Source organism: Phacochoerus africanus, chromosome 3 (genome assembly GCF_016906955.1).
Source record: "Phacochoerus africanus isolate WHEZ1 chromosome 3, ROS_Pafr_v1, whole genome shotgun sequence".
Taxonomy (NCBI): Eukaryota; Metazoa; Chordata; class Mammalia; order Artiodactyla; family Suidae; genus Phacochoerus; species Phacochoerus africanus.
This window is the reverse complement of record NC_062546.1, coordinates 25,593,079-25,609,060: the sequence shown is the minus strand read 5'-3', so window position 1 is coordinate 25,609,060 and position 15,982 is coordinate 25,593,079. Positions and strand designations below refer to the sequence as shown.

General features: G+C 38.5%; 1 protein-coding gene and 1 non-coding gene across 3 annotated transcripts in view; both read left to right on the top strand.

Moving 5' to 3' along the window:
- The window catches only part of ASIP (agouti signaling protein), a 185,404-nt gene that overhangs the window by 73,264 nt on the left and 96,158 nt on the right, over positions 1 to 15,982 (top strand). The gene's annotated exons all lie outside the window — the stretch shown is intronic.
- Positions 14,062 to 14,169, top strand: LOC125123859 (U6 spliceosomal RNA). The gene has a single exon (XR_007134228.1). It is a non-coding gene; the product is annotated as a U6 spliceosomal RNA (small nuclear RNA).

Genomic DNA, 15,982 nt, shown 5'->3' with positions numbered 1-15,982 from the left:
TAAGTAAGTGAAGGTCCCTAAATCGAAAGTTTATTTCCAACCCTGAATAGGCTCCTGCCCTCCAAAGCAAGATTTAGATTGTTGGAGTTCCCTATGTGACTCAGTGGAAATGAATCTGACTAGTATCCTTGAGGTCTCAGGTTCAGTCCCTGGCTTTTCTCAATGGGTTAAGGATCCAGCATTCCCGTGAGCTGTGGTGTAGGTCACGGACTCTGCTTGGATCTGCTGTGGCTGCAGTGTAGGCCAGCAGCTACAGCTCCAGTTTGACCCCTAGCCTGGGAACCTCCATATGCCATTAGTGCAACCCTAAAAAGACAAAAAAAAAAAATTTCAGTTTGTCTAAACCAAACACTTAGAGACCTATATAAGTTGTAGAATTGTATTATTGTAATTGACTAAATGATTTGAAAGTTTCAGAATATTTTGCCATTCTAAAGGCTATGGGAGTTCCCATCGTGGCTCAGTGGTAACGAACCCGACTAGCATCCATGAGGACACAGGTTTGATCCCCGGCCTCACTCAGTGGGTTAAGGATCCAGTGTTGCTGTGAGCTGAGGCGTGGGTCACAGATGTGGCAGCTTGGATCCCAAGTTGCTGTGGTTGTGGTGTAGGCCAGCAGCTATAGATCCAATTTGACCCCTAGCTTGGAAACTTCCATATGCTGCACATGTGGCCAGAAAAAGAGAAAAAAAGAGGGAAGGAAAGAGAGAGAGAGAGAGAGGAAGGCAGGCAGGCAGGCAGGGTATGGATAGTCATGAAGAATTGAGTAAAGGGAAAGAGGAATGTTTGTTGGAGTTATCCAGAAAGGCTTTATAAAAAAGGTGTAGCTAGACCCCAAAGGATGGGTCAGATTTGGGAAGGCAGATAAAGGGCCGAAGCTATTCCTGGTGAGGGATCCACATATGCAAAGTCCTGAAGGCAGGAATGAGTAGAGCATTGGAGAAATATGGAGACATTTACACTTGTAGACTGAAATTAAAATGCACTACATAAAAGCTGTTAGTTAAATACTATTCTGGAACCTTACTGAAGACTATAGCCTGGGATACAGCCTCTTAGATAGCTCAGAGGAAATGCTTAGAAGAGATAGGGGAGGAGCCAGGATATATAAGAAGTTTGTTGCTAGGAAAAACATATAGTCAAGTATAAAAAGATTACTGCTAATCACGAAGAACAGACATCTTAAGTTAATGATTTCAGTGCTTTTCTATGTACAGGAAGATGCAAGAATTTGAAGTCATTGAAATGTTTCCTTAGATATATATCTTAACTATTTAGAGGCCAGCATAGCCAAAGCACAGAATGCTTCCTGTTTCTCTCCATCCTGTATTCCCCTCAGGGTACACTGTCCGTAGGACTGCAGTGGCTAATAACTTGATCCTCGTAGAACTGGAATCACAGGCAACATTTTTTTTCTTTACAGACTGAAACTAGATTTAAATGTTGAGGAACAATAGAAGATTAGGTAGAGACAAATGATGAAATGTCCTGCTGAGATGCCAGAGTGAGGCTTTTGGATTTGATTAGATCAAGAGTAGGCAAACTGTGGTCAGCAGGCAGACCAGCCAAATCTGGCTTACCTCCTGTTTGTGTAAGTAAAGTTTTATTGGAACACCACCATGCCCACTTCTTTATATACTTCTAGATATTTTCCAGTGAAGGCAGAATTAAGTGATTGCTAAAGAGACCTTATGGTCCACAAAACCTTTATAGAAAGTTTGCTGGTCCCTGGGAATAACAGTAAAGATTTGATAAAAGTGGGATTTTAGAGAAAGACTGATTATCAGTTTAATCTAAGACTTACTGTAAGCTAAGACTGATCCAAGACTTAAGGCATTTGCAGATGTTTTCATACCTAAATGATGAGACTCTTCAGTCAAAGAACAGGGAAATATAAAATCCTTTAATAAAGAAGAGAATTAAGGTTTTATCGGAGACCACTTTAAAAAATCTGGTTTATTGGAGTTGCCGTCATTTCAGTAACGAACCTAACTAGTATCTGTTAGGACGTGGGTTTGATCCCTGGCCTCACTCAGTGGGTTAAGGATCCAGCATTGCTGTGAGCTGTGGTGTAGGTCACAACCGAGGCTCGGATCTGGCATTGCTGTGGCTGTGGTGTAGGCCAGCAGCTACAGCTCTGATTCAACCCCTAGCCTGGGAACTTCCATATGCACCAAGTGCGGCCCTAAAGAGACAAAAAAATATAAAAAATTAAAATCTGATATATTTACAGCTTTTTAACCAAAAGTCCAAAGCAGTTTTAAAAAACTGTAATTGAAATATTTCCTACTTTGCAGGAAAATTGTGCTTTAAGGAATAATTTAGGTTAAAACGAAACTCATTGTCTTGCTTTAAAACAGTTCTTGAATCATTATTTATTTTTCCTTGCTGTTCTTTTGTTTCTGAATCTTTCACAAACCAGTTGGGGCCAATTATCTTCCATGCAATTAAAATCAAATAGTTTTTTTTGTTTGTTTGTTTGTTTTGTCTTTGCTAGGGCCGCTCCTGAGGCATATGGAGGTTCCCAGTCTAGGGGTCTAATGGGAACTGTAGCTGCTGACCTACACCGGAGCCACAGCAACGAGGGGTCCGAGCTGCGTCTGCAACCTACACCACAGCTCACAGCAACGCCAGATCCTTAACCCACTGAGCAAGGCCAGGGATCGAACCTGCATCTCTCTGTGGAACAGTGGGTTAAGCTTAGGTCTCTGCAGAAGGGCAGGTTTGATCCCTGGTGTGGTGCAGTGGGTTAAAGGATCCACCATTGCTGCAGCTGCAGCTCAGATTCTATCCCTGGCTCATATGCTGTGAGTGTGGCCATATTTAAAAAAAAAAAAGAAAGAGGAACTGTGTCATTTCACTTGCAAGGGACTGAAGCAAGAAGCATAATTTAACTCAGAGATTAATGTGAATAAAACAATGGTTCCTGAAAAGAAGTAAACTGATTCCTGTTATGTTAGACTCCTTCACTGCCCATTCATCCCACTGAAACTACTGAGAGCAATTCTAATCATACCTTTATCCATGTTCACAAAATGAAAGAAAAAAGAAACAGGGGAGCACCTATTATGTGCAAGGCAGTGTGCTATGCACTCTACATATATTATTTCCTCTAACTCTTATTACATTATTGAGATCATTACTATTATTATTGCTCCTAAGACTTTACTCAAAGTTTCAAAAGGCCAGTCCAGAAGGCCGGGTAGGACTGAAGCAAAGGTCTGATGACTATGTTGTGATACAGCCTTTTTGATCAAAAAAGACTTTGCTTATCCGTAAGTGAAAGAAAGAAAAACAGCCTCAACAAAAAGATGAGGGAGTTCCTGTCGTGGCTCATTGGTTAACGAACCCGACTATCATCCATGAGGGTGCAGGTTCGATCCTTGGCCTTGCTCAGTGGGTTAAGGATCCGGTGTTGTATTGAGCTGTGGTGTAGGTCGCAGATGCAGCTCAGATCTCATGTTGTTGGCGTAGGCTGGCAGCTACAGCTCTGATTCGACCCCTATCCTAGGAACTTCCATATGCTGCGAGTGCGGCCCTAAAAAGACAAAAAAAAAAAAAAAAAGATGAGAGGGTAGGAAGAAAATGAAGTTGAGGAGCAAAATCCACTGACTCCACAATTTTGCCTATAGCATGTCTTGGTTTTTGATTATGTGGGGCAACTAATATAAAACAATAATCAAAAGAATGTTATTCATTGAGTTACAAGAGGACAGTGACAAATAAGAGCAAAAATGAAATTGTAAGGCCATTATAATGGACTTTTAAATCATTTTAATAATTAAAATAACCTCTCATCTATGTAGCTATGGGTACTATAGAAGCATCATGCTTTGGGGGATAGGATCCATTTTTCCAGGACCTACTATAAGTCTTTTGAAGAAAGGCCCATCAAATAAAATAAGTTTAATTCTTTCAAGGATAATAATGAGCCCAATTTTAGGTAGGAACAGTGGATTCATTCAGTTTCAACACAAAGACTTCCTGAGTGGAGTCTTTATTTTTTCCATAAGTAGAAACTTCTAAAGACTTTAAAGACTCCCATGTCATTTGACATGATAGTTCCAGCCAGTTTGAAAGCAGCACTTATAAAACTTTTAGCAGTCTGCAGACCTGGAATCTAGTGTTGTTTCCTTGAACATTGGACAAATGATTCCACCATTCAGGTATTAGTTTATTCATCTGAAAAATAAAGTAATTATCTTTGTCTCCCACACTAAGCATAGGCTAACAGGAGTTTCCATTGCTGTGCAGCGGAAATGAATCTGACTGGTATCCATGAGGTTGCAGGTTCGATCCCTGGCCTCACTCAGTGGGTTAAGGATCTGGCTTTGCCGTGACCTGTGTGTAGGTAGCAGACACGGCTCGGATCCCATGTTGCTATGGCTGTGGCATAGCCGGTGGCTACAGCTCCAATTCCACCCCTAGCCTGGGAATCTCCATATGTCATGGGTATGGCCCTAAAAAGCCAAAAAAAAAAAAAAAAAAGAATACTTGTAAAAGTAGAAAGCAAAATAAGAGGTGATTTTTTTCATTTCAAAAAAATTATTTAAAACATTGTTTAAACCTATTGGATTTCTAACTAATAAGCATTATCTTATTCTTTCATATACCTTATTTCCAAACTAGTCCATCATCTCTTTTTTGGACTCTAGATAGACTTCCAACAGGTCTATTGCTTATAGTCTTACATCCTAACTAATCCATTCTCTAGCAGCCAAACTCGTCTTTTCAAAACACAAAACAGGATTTGCACAGTGACCATAATGGAGTGATAGTATTCAATTAGCCCTTCTGCAATAAAAAAATATGAAACAGGACAAAATGTATGAAATAAATGTCTTTAGATGTTGGACATAGGCAGCAAGGACTGTGATTCCTGAGAGAAAGGAAACAAAAAAGATAAACCTCATGATTGCTCTTGCATTTTGCATGGAGGTAATTTTCAGCTACAGCATAGGGAGGGGGACCAAACAGAGTCTGATGATCTCACCAAGCCGAGGAAACAAATATTAGAATTCAAAGTTATGAGGTAGCTGGTTTTTTAGGGATGACATACCATGGAAAAGATATCTATTCAAAGAGGGAACACTAGATGTCTACACAGGGATCCCCTTGAATCCTTGCTATTTTGCTACTAATATTAAGCTACTTAGTTTTACATGTATTGGGTGATATTCTACTAGACTGAACAAAGAATAGCAACTACCAGAGATCACACTGGGGTAGGAGATATTCAAACTCCCACAAGCCAGAGTGAAGGGACATTGTTGAACATCCTGGCATTCACTGGAGACCCCGAAAGATCTTGCCTTAGGAATTTCAATAACCTAGCAATAGCAAAAAGATTATTCTAGAGCCTCTTTAACAAAACTTGAAAACATGCCTCAAAAGGATGAAGACAATCCTCAAGTAAATAACTACTTAAAAAAAAAAAAAAAAGGAAAAGAGGAGTTACCGTCATGGCTCAGCAGTTAATGAACCTGACTAGTATCCGTGAGGATGTGGGTTCGATCCCTGGCCTTGCTCAGTGGTTAAGGATCTAGTATTGCCATGAGCTGTGGTGCAGGTGGCAGACGTGGCTCGGATCTCGTGTTACTGTGGCTCTGGTGTAGCCCAGTGCCTATAGCTCTGATTGGAACCTCCATATGCTGCTGGTGAGGCCCTAAAAAGACAAAAAGAAAAAGAAAAAAAGGAAAAGAACTATCTGCTTGAACAAAACTCAATACTATTGAAGGAGACAACAAAATCCAAACACTCAACAATATAGCCTTCATAATATCCAAATACAATAAAAAGTCACTAGATAGGCAAAGAAGCAGGAAAATGTAACCTGTGACAAGGAAAAAACAAATCAATACATAGACCCCCAAAATGACAGTATGATGAAAACAGTAGGCAAGGATTTTAAACAAGTTTTTATAAATATGTTCAAGGACATAGAAGAAGCTGTGAATATGATAAAAGAGATAGAAATTCAAGAACTGAAAAATAAACTATCTAGGATTTCCACTTTTGGAAAGATGGAGCAGATGTACTTTTCTCTATTCCTCTCACTAAGTACAGCTAAAAACACTGGGTATTACATATAAAACAAATATTAGAAGACTGAAAGATGGAAAGAAAAAAGCAGACTGACTAGGGACCTCAGGACCTGAGGAAAGACACAGTGATGAAGTCCCTTGTTTTCTTTTTGCCTAATGTCCCAAACAGTTATTATGAACAAGAGAGGTAAATGGATGTAAAGTTATTACGCTCCACCAGAACTGGTAAAATGAAGATACCGGTAGACTGTCATGTTATGTATACATAATAAAATACCTACAATGACCACTGAAATCTTTTCCTCTAAGATAAGGCAAGGATGTCTTCTCTCACCATTTTTATTTAACATAGTGCCAGAAGTTCTAGTTACTGCAATAAAGCAAGAAAAGGAAAGAAAAGACATATAGATAAGAGAGGAATAAATAAAACTGTCCCTATTTGCATACAATATAGTTGTCTACGTATAAAGTCCCAAGGAATCCACAAAAAAAAAATCATGGTGCTATTAAGTTAGTTCAGCAAGATTACAAGATCCAAGATATACAAAAATCAAGTTTATTTCTATATACTGACTTTGGACATATGGACACCAAAATCAAAACTATAATACTATCCCCCCCCACACACACACACAAAATGAAACTTTAAGAGTTCCTTGGTGGCCTAGCAGTAAAGGACCAGGCATTGTCATTGCTGTGGCTCAAGTTCAATCCCTGCCCCAGGAACTTCCACATGCCACAAGTGCAGCCAAAAACAAAAACAAAAAACTACAATACCATTTGTAAATACATAAAACAACAAACAAAAAGAAACTACTTAGAGATAAACCTCTAACAAACCATGCTGAAAACTACAAACTGTTAAAAGAAATAAAAGATCTAAATATATGGAGAAATATACTATCTTCAAGGATTACAAGATTGCATAGTAAAGATGTCAGTTCTCCTCAAATTAAACTCAGTTTAATTCAATTTCTATCAAAATATCACAAGTTTTTTTTTCTGTAGAGACAGATAAGATTATTCTAAAATTTATATAGAAAGGCAAAGGAACTAGAATAGCCAAAACAATTTCAAAATATGAATAAAGTAGGGAAATCAGTCTACCTAATTTCTACACTTACTACATAATTAAAGTAGTCAAGACTGTGGTAATCAAATTTCTGAACTAAAAAATAAGAACAAAAACCTGAAGATACATTATATACAGGGTAATAATGATAAGAATTGCTGACTTATCACAAACAGTATAAGCCATAAAACAATGGAATGACAATTTTTAAAGTGCAGAAAGAAAAAACCTAACTCAGTATTCTATATCCAATAAAAATATTCTTCAAAATTAAGTGAAATAAAGATATTAAAAGACAAAAACTGACAGGAATTCCCTTTGTGGTTCAGCAGGTTAAGAATCCAACTAGTATCCATGAGGATATGGGTCCAATCCCTGGCCTTGCTCAATGGGTTAAGGAACCAGCATTGCCACAAGCTGCAGTGTAGGTTGCAGATGCAGCTTGGATCTAGTGTGGCTGTGGCTGTGGCATAGGTTGGCAGCTGAAGCTCCAATTCAGCCCCTAGCCTGGGAACTTCCATATGTCATGGGTATAGCCCTAAAAAAGAAACAGAACAAAACAAAACTGTAAAGGAACTTCTTCAGGCAGAAGAACTTGATTCTGTAATATGAACGAAGAGCATCAGAAATGATAACCATGTGGGTAAATATAAATGATTGTCCCTATCTTAATTTCTTTAAAAATAATTGACTGCTTAAAGAAAAAATAATAACAATGTATTATGGGATTCATAACATATTTAGAAGTAAATATGAAAAAGTGCCAAAAGGCAGGAGGAGAGAAAGTGGAAACATTCTATTGTAAGATTCTATGGCCAAAATCAACTGATTTTTGGCAAGAGTGCCAAGATCATTCAGCAAATGGTACTGGAACAACAGGATATCCGCATGCAAACAATGAAGTAGGGCCCATAATTCACACCACATGTAAAAAGAGTAGGGCCCATAATTCACACCACATGTAAAAATTAACTCAATGTGGTTCAAAAGCCTAAAGGTAAGAGCTAAAGCTATAAAACTCTTAGAACAATAAGATTAAAATCTGTTTGATCTTGCATTAGACAGTGGTTTCTTAGATATGACACCAAAAGCACAAGCAATCAGAGAAAAACCAAGTCAATTAGACCTCATCAAAAATTAAAACTGTTTTTCTTTTTAGGGTCACACCTGTAGCATATGGAAGTTTCCAGGCTAGTGGTCAAATCGGAGCTGCAGCTGAGGCCTACACCACTGCCACAGCAACACCAAGTTCAAGCAGCATCTGAAACCTATGCCACAGCTTGAGGCAATGCTGGATCCTTAACCCACTGAGTGAGGCCAGGGATTGAACCCTCATCCTGACGAAAACAACGGGTTCTTAACCTACTGAGCCACAATGGGAACTTTCTAAAAACTTTTTTTTTTTTAGGGCCGCATCCATGGCATATGGAGATTCCCAGGTTAGGAGTCAAATCGGAGCTGCAGCTGCCGGCCTATGCACAGCCATAGCAACTCGGGATCCAAGCCACATCTGCAAACTACACCACAGCTCAGGGCAACATGAGATCCCTAATCCACTGAGCAAGGCCAGGGATCAAACCCACATCCTCATGGATACTAGTCAGATTTGTTTCTACTGCGCCACAGTGAGAACTCCTTTTCTGTCTTTTTTTAAGGGCCACACCTGTGGCATATGGAAGTTCCCAAGCTAGGTGTCGAATCGCAGCTGTATCTGCTGGTCTACGCCACAGCCACAGTAATGCAGGATCCAAGCCACATCTTTCACCTTTACCATAGCTCACGGCAATGCCGGATCCTTAATCCACTGGGCAAGGCCAGGTTTCAAACCCGAGTCCTGATGGATATTAGTTGGGTTCGTTTCCACTGAGCCACAACAGGAACTCCTAAAGTAAAGTAATTTAAAGAGGAAGCCTTCAAAATACATAGCTCCTGGTGGGAAAATAAAGGCAAGTTATGAGTCAAAGATGACTCAATCAAGGATGGACTTTTTTAATACATGATATTAGGTCTTAACAGCCATTTGGAAAAAAATTAAATTAGATCTGTAACTAATGGCATACATAAGAATAAACTCCAAGTGGATTAGAGACCTAAGTGTAAAAAATGAAATCATATATTAGTAGAAATCATGTATTAGTAGAGTTCCTCTTTAACCTCAAAGTAGCAAAAAGTTTCCTAACTATGACGAAATTCAGAGCAATTTAAAAAAATTAATAAGTCAACAAATAACAAATGCTGGAGGGGGTGTGGAGAAATGGGAACCCTCCTACATTGTTGGTGGGAATGTAGATTGGTACAACCACTATGGAAAACAGAATGGCGGTACCTCAGAAAACTAAATATAGAACTACTGCATAACCCAGCAATCCCACTCCTGGGCATATATCTGGACAAAAATTTCCTTGGAAAGATACATGCACCTGTATGTTCATTGAAGCACTATATACAATAGCCAAGACATGGAAACAATCTAAACATCCATTGACAGATGAATGGATTAAGAAGATGTGATATATGTACAGAATGGAATACTTCTCAGCCATAAAAAAGAACAAAATATTGTCATTTGCAGCAACAAGGATGGAACTAGAGACTCTCTTACTAAGTGAAGTAAGACAGAAAGAGAAAGACAAATACCATATGATATCACTTATATCTGGAGTCTAACATATGGCACAAATGAACCTTTCCACAGAAAAGACTCATGGACTTGGAGAACAGACTTGTGGTTGCCAAGGGAGAGGGAGTGGGATGGACTAGGAGTCTGCGGTTAATATATGCAAACTGTTGCATTTGAAGTGGATAAGGAATGAGATCCTGCACAGGGAACTGTATGTAGTCACTTGTGATGGAACATGATGGAGGATAATGTGAGAAAAAGAATATATGTGTGTGTGTGTGTGTGTGTGAGAGAGAGAGAGAGACTGGGTCACTTTGCTGTACAGTAGGAAATTGACAGAACAGTGTAAACCAGCTATAATGGAAAACCAAGTATAATGGAAAAAATAAAAATCACTAAAAAAATTGATAGGAATTCCCTTCGTGGTTCAGTGGAAACAAATATGACTAGTAACCATGAGGACATGGCTTTGATCCCTGGCCTTGCTCAGTGGGTTAAGGATCTAGCATTTCCATGAGCTGTGGTGTAGGTTGCAGATGCGGCTCGGATCTGGCATTGCTGTGGCTGTGATGTAGGCCAGTGGCTATGTCTCTGATTCAACCCCTAGTCTGGGAACCTCCATATACCACAGGTGTGGCCCTAAAAAGACAAAAAAAAAATTTTTTTTAATTAAAAAATTGATAAACTTTACTACATAAAATTTTTATTTTTTTAATTTTATTATTTTTTTGTCTTTCGTCTTTTTAGGGCCACACCCACAGCATATGAAGGTTCCCTAGGTCGAATGGGAGCTGTAGCCATAGCCACAGCAATGCAGGCTCCAAGCTGTGATTGCAACCTATACCACAGCTTATGGCAACACAGGATCCTTAAGACACCGAGCAAGGCCAGGGATTGAACCCATGTCCTCATGGATACTAATTGGGTTCGTTAACCACTGAGTCACGATGGGAACTCCTGCATAAAATTTTTAACGTTGTTCATGACCAGAAAAAAATATTCCTTAAAGTCATAACACAACTCATATATAGGATGAAAATATTTGCTGCGGATACCACAAAGGGCTAATATCCCTAGTGTATAAAGAATTATTAAAAATTGAATGGCAGGAGTTCCCTTGCAGCTCAGCAGAAACAAACCCAACTAGTATCTATGAGGATGCGGGTTCAATCCCTGGCCTCACTCAGTGGATTAAGGATACAGCATTGCTGCGAGCAGTGGTGTAGGCTGAAGATGCAGCTCGGATCTCGCATTGCTGTGGCTGTGGCTGTGGCATAGGTCGGCAGCTGCAGCTCCGACTCAACCCCTAGCCTGGGAACTTCCATATACCTACCTGTGGTCCTAAAAAGAAAAAAAAAAAAAATGAGTGGCAAAGGAACAAAAACCTGAAAATGAGAAAAAGAAAAATGAGAAACAACCTAAACAGACTTTACACACACAACACACACATGATATAAAAATGGCCTTCAAATATATGAAAAAATGCTAGCAGGTCTAAATTATTTAAAGTAAAACAGATTTAAAATACATGAATGCTCAACGCTGTTATTCAACATAGTATTGGAAATCCTAGCCAGAGCAATTAGACAAACAAAGGAAATAAAAGGCATCCAAATAGGAATAGAAGAGGTAAAACTGTCACTATATGCCAATGACATGATAATATATATAGAAAACCCTAAGGTCTCAACCCAGAAACTACTTGAACTGGTTAACAAATTCAGCAAAGTAGCAGGATATAAGATTAACATCCAGAAATCAGTCACATTTCTATATACTAACAATGAAATATTAGAAAAGGGATACAAAAATACAATACCTTTCAAAATTGTACCCGAAAAAATCAAATACCTGGGAATACACCTTACCAAGGAGGTGAAAGACTTATATGCTGAGAACTATAAAACATTAATCAAGGAAATTAAAGAGGATGTAAAGAAATGGAAAGATATTCCATGCTCCTGGGTTGGAAAAATTAACATTGTAAAAATGGCCATACTACCCAAAGCAATCTACAGTGTCAATGCAATCCCCATCAAATTACCCATGACATTTCTCACAGAACTAGAACAAACAATCCAAAAATTTATATAGAACCACAATTACCAAAGCAATCCTGAGGAACAAAAACCAAGCAGGAGGCATAACTCTCCCAGACTTCAGGCAATATTACAAAGCCGCAGTAATCAAGACACTGTGGTACTGGTACCAAAACAGATACACAGACCAATGGAACACAATAGAGAACCCAGAAATAAACCCAGGCATCTATGGTCAATTAATCTTTGACAAAGAAGGCAAGAATATAAAATGGGAAAAAGACAATCTTTCCAGCAAGTATTGCTGGGAAGTCTGGATAGCTGCATGCAAATAAGTGAAACTAGAACACACCCTCACACCATGCACAAAAATAAACTCAAAATGGCTCAAAGACTTGAATGTAAGACAAGACACCACCAAACTCCCCGAAGAGAACATAGGCAAAACATTCTGACATCAACCCTACAAATGTTTTCTCGGGTCAGTCTCCCAAAGCAACAGAAATAAAAGCAAAAATAAACCAATGGGACCTATCAAACTGACAAGCTTTTGCACAGCAAAGGAAACCAAAAAGAAAACAAAAAGATAAGTTACAGAATGGGAAAAAAAATTCAAATGATGCAACTGACAAGGGCTTAATCTATAAAATATACAAACAGCTTATATACAATTCAACAGCAAAAAAGCCAACAACCCAATTGAAAAATGGGCAAAAGACCTGAATAGACATTTTCCCAAAAAAGATATACAATGGCCAACAAGTACATGAAAAAATGCTCAACATCACTGATTATTAGAGAAATGCAAATCAAAACTACCATGAGATACCACCTTACACCAGTCAGAATGGCCATCATTAATAATTCCACAAATAACAAATGCTGGAGAGGGTGTGGAGAAAAGGGAACCCTCTTGCACTGTTGGTGGCAATGTAAATTGGTACAACCACCATGGAAAACAGTATGGAGGTACCTTAGAAAACTATACGTAGAACTACCATATGACCCAGCAATCCCACTCTTGGGCATATATCCGGACAAAACTTCCCTTGAAAAAGACACATGCACCCATATATTCATTGCAGCACTATTCACAATAGCCAAGACATGGAAACAACCTAAATGTCTATTGACAGATGATTGGATTAAGAAAATGTGATATATGTACAGAATAGAATACTACTCAGCCATAAAAAAGAACAAAATAATGCCATCTGCAGCAACATGGACAGAACTAGAGACTCTCATACTGAGTGAAGTAAGTCAGAAAGAGAAAGACAAATACCATATGATTATCACTTATATCTGGAATCTAATATACAGCACAAACGAACCTATCCACAGAAAAGAAAATCATGGACTTGGAGAATAGACTCATGGTTGCTAAGGGGGATGGGGAGGGAGCGGGATGGATTGGGAACTTGAGGTTAATAGATGCAGACTATTGGAGTTCCCGTCGTGGTGCAGAGGTTAACAAATCCGACTAGGAACCATGAGGTTGCGGGTTCGATCCCTGCCCTTGCTCAGTGGGTTAAGGATCTGGCGTTGCCGTGAGCTGTGGTGTAGGTTGCAGACGAGGCTCGGATCCTGTGTTGCTGTGGCTGTGGTGTAGCCAGTGGCTATAGCTCCGATTCGACCACTAGCCTGGGAACCTCCATATGTCGCAGGAGCAGCCCTAGAAAAGGCAAAAAGAAAAAAAAGATTACTAATCAGTTGACCTTAAAATTTTGATATTATTCAGGTGAGCCTAACCTTATCACATGAGCTCTTTAAGAGAATTTTCTCCCTCTGGTGGCAGAAGGAATGAGTAATTTGAAATGTGAGGGGGATTCTGCAGCTGGCCTTTTGCTATTTTCCATAGTGTGAGAGGGCCACAAGAGAAGTAATACATGCGCCCTCCAGGAGGTAAGAGGAGCCACCACTGTGAACCAGCAAGGACATGGGAAATTCAATTCTATACTTGCAAGGAACTAAATTCTGCTAATACCCTGAATGAGCTTGTGAGCGAACGCTTCCTTCATCAAGCCTCCAGATGAGAATGCAAACAGCCAAAAACCTTGATTTCAACTCTGTGAGACCCTTAGTAGTGAATCTGGCTATACTGCATCAGCATATGGAACTGTGAGCGGCTAAATTTGTGGTAATTTATTATATAGTGTTAGAAAATTAATAAATTAATACAAATGGGCAAAATATAACCAATATCAGATTGGATGAAAAAGTAAAACCAAACTATATATTGTTTATAACAGATACACATATATAAGAATACAGAGTGAAAAATAGGTGCTTGCTTCAGCAGCACATATACTAAAAAATTGGAACGATACAGAGAAGATTAGCATGGCCCCTGTGCAAGGATGACACGCAATTCATGGAGTGTTCCAGATTTTTTTATGATGCAACATGATAAAGGATAATGTGAGAAAAAGAATATATGTATGTGTGTGACTGGGTCACTTTGCTGTACAATAGAAATTGACAGAACATTGTAAACCAGCTATAATGGAAAAAATAAAAATCATTTTTAAAAAGAAAAATAGGCACAATACTATTAGTAATCATAAAAAAGCTAAAGTGGCTATATTAATATCTAATAAAGTAGATTTTAGGATAAATAAAGAGGAACTTTTCTTCTTTTTTAAGTATAGTTGATTTACAATGTTGTGTCAATTTCTACAGCAAAGTGACATATATATATGTGTGTATGTATAGATATATTTATATATCTATACATACACACATACCCAATCGCTTTCTTATATCATGGTCTGTCCCAAGAGATTAGATATAGTTTCCTGTGCTATACAGTTGAACCTCATTGCTTATCCATTCTAAATGTAGTAGCTTTCATCTATTAACCCAAAACTGCCAGTCTATCCCCCTTCCTCCTCCTGCCCTCTTGGCAACCACAAGTCTGTTCTCTATGTCTATGAGTCTGTTTCTGTTTTGTTTGTACCATATTTTAGATTCCACATATAAGTGATATCATATGGTATTTGTCTTTCTCTTTATGACTTACTTCACTTAGTATGATAATCTCTAGTTGCACCCATGTTGCTGCAAATGGAATTATTTCATTCTTTTTAATGTCTGAGTAGTATTCCACTGTATATGTATACCACATCTTCTTAATCCATTCATCTGTCAATGGACATTTAGGTTGCTTCCATGTCTTGGCTATTGTGAATAGTGCTGCAGTAAACATACGGGTGCATATATATATATATTTTTTTTTCCTTTTTAGGTCCGCACCTGGAAGTGCAGAAGTTCCCAGGCTAGGGGTCAAATCAGAGCTGCAGCTGCCAGCCTATGACACAGCCACAGCAATGCCAGATCCAAGTCATGTCTGTGACCTACACCACAGCTTGTGGCAATGTGGGATCCTTTAACTCACTGAGTAAGGCCAGGGATCGAATCCACATACTCATGGATACTAGTTGGGTTCTAAACCTACTGAGCCACAACAGGAACTCCATGCATGTATCTTTTTGAATTATAGTTTTGTTTAGATATATGCCCAGGAGTGGGTCTGCTGGATCATATACTAGTTCTATATTTAGTTTTCTGAGGAACCTCTGTACTATTTCCATAATGAGGAAGCTTTCTTAATGATAAAATGTCTTGTTAAAAAAATACAGTTCTAAATGTGAATTCATATAATAACAAAGTTTCCAAGTATATAAAGTAAGGAGTACTCTTGTGGTGCAGTGGATTAAGGAGCCAGTGTTGTCATTACAGTGGTTATGGTTGCTACCCTGGCATGTGTTTAATCCCTGGCCAGGGAAATTTCACATGCTATGGGTGTGGCAAAAAAAAATCCATAAGGTAAAACCTTGTGGATGGAAGGAAAAACAAACAATACACAATTATAGTTGGAGTTCTCAACACCCTTCTCTTGGTAGTTGATAGAACAGGTAGCCATAAAATAAGTAAAGAATTCATGAATAATACAATGTAAACCAATTGGACCCAATTGCCATTTATTGAAGTCTCCTCCCCAAACTAAAGACTATACATTCTTTTCAAGCACATCTGGAATAAACATTACTATAGACCATATGCTAAACCATGCAATAAGTATTAATACAGTTTAAAAGTTTGAACTAATACAGAATATACTGTCTTACCTATTACTTAGCCACAACAGAATTATATTAAAAATAATAATGCAAAGTTATCTGGAAAATAGTTATCAAATATTTTA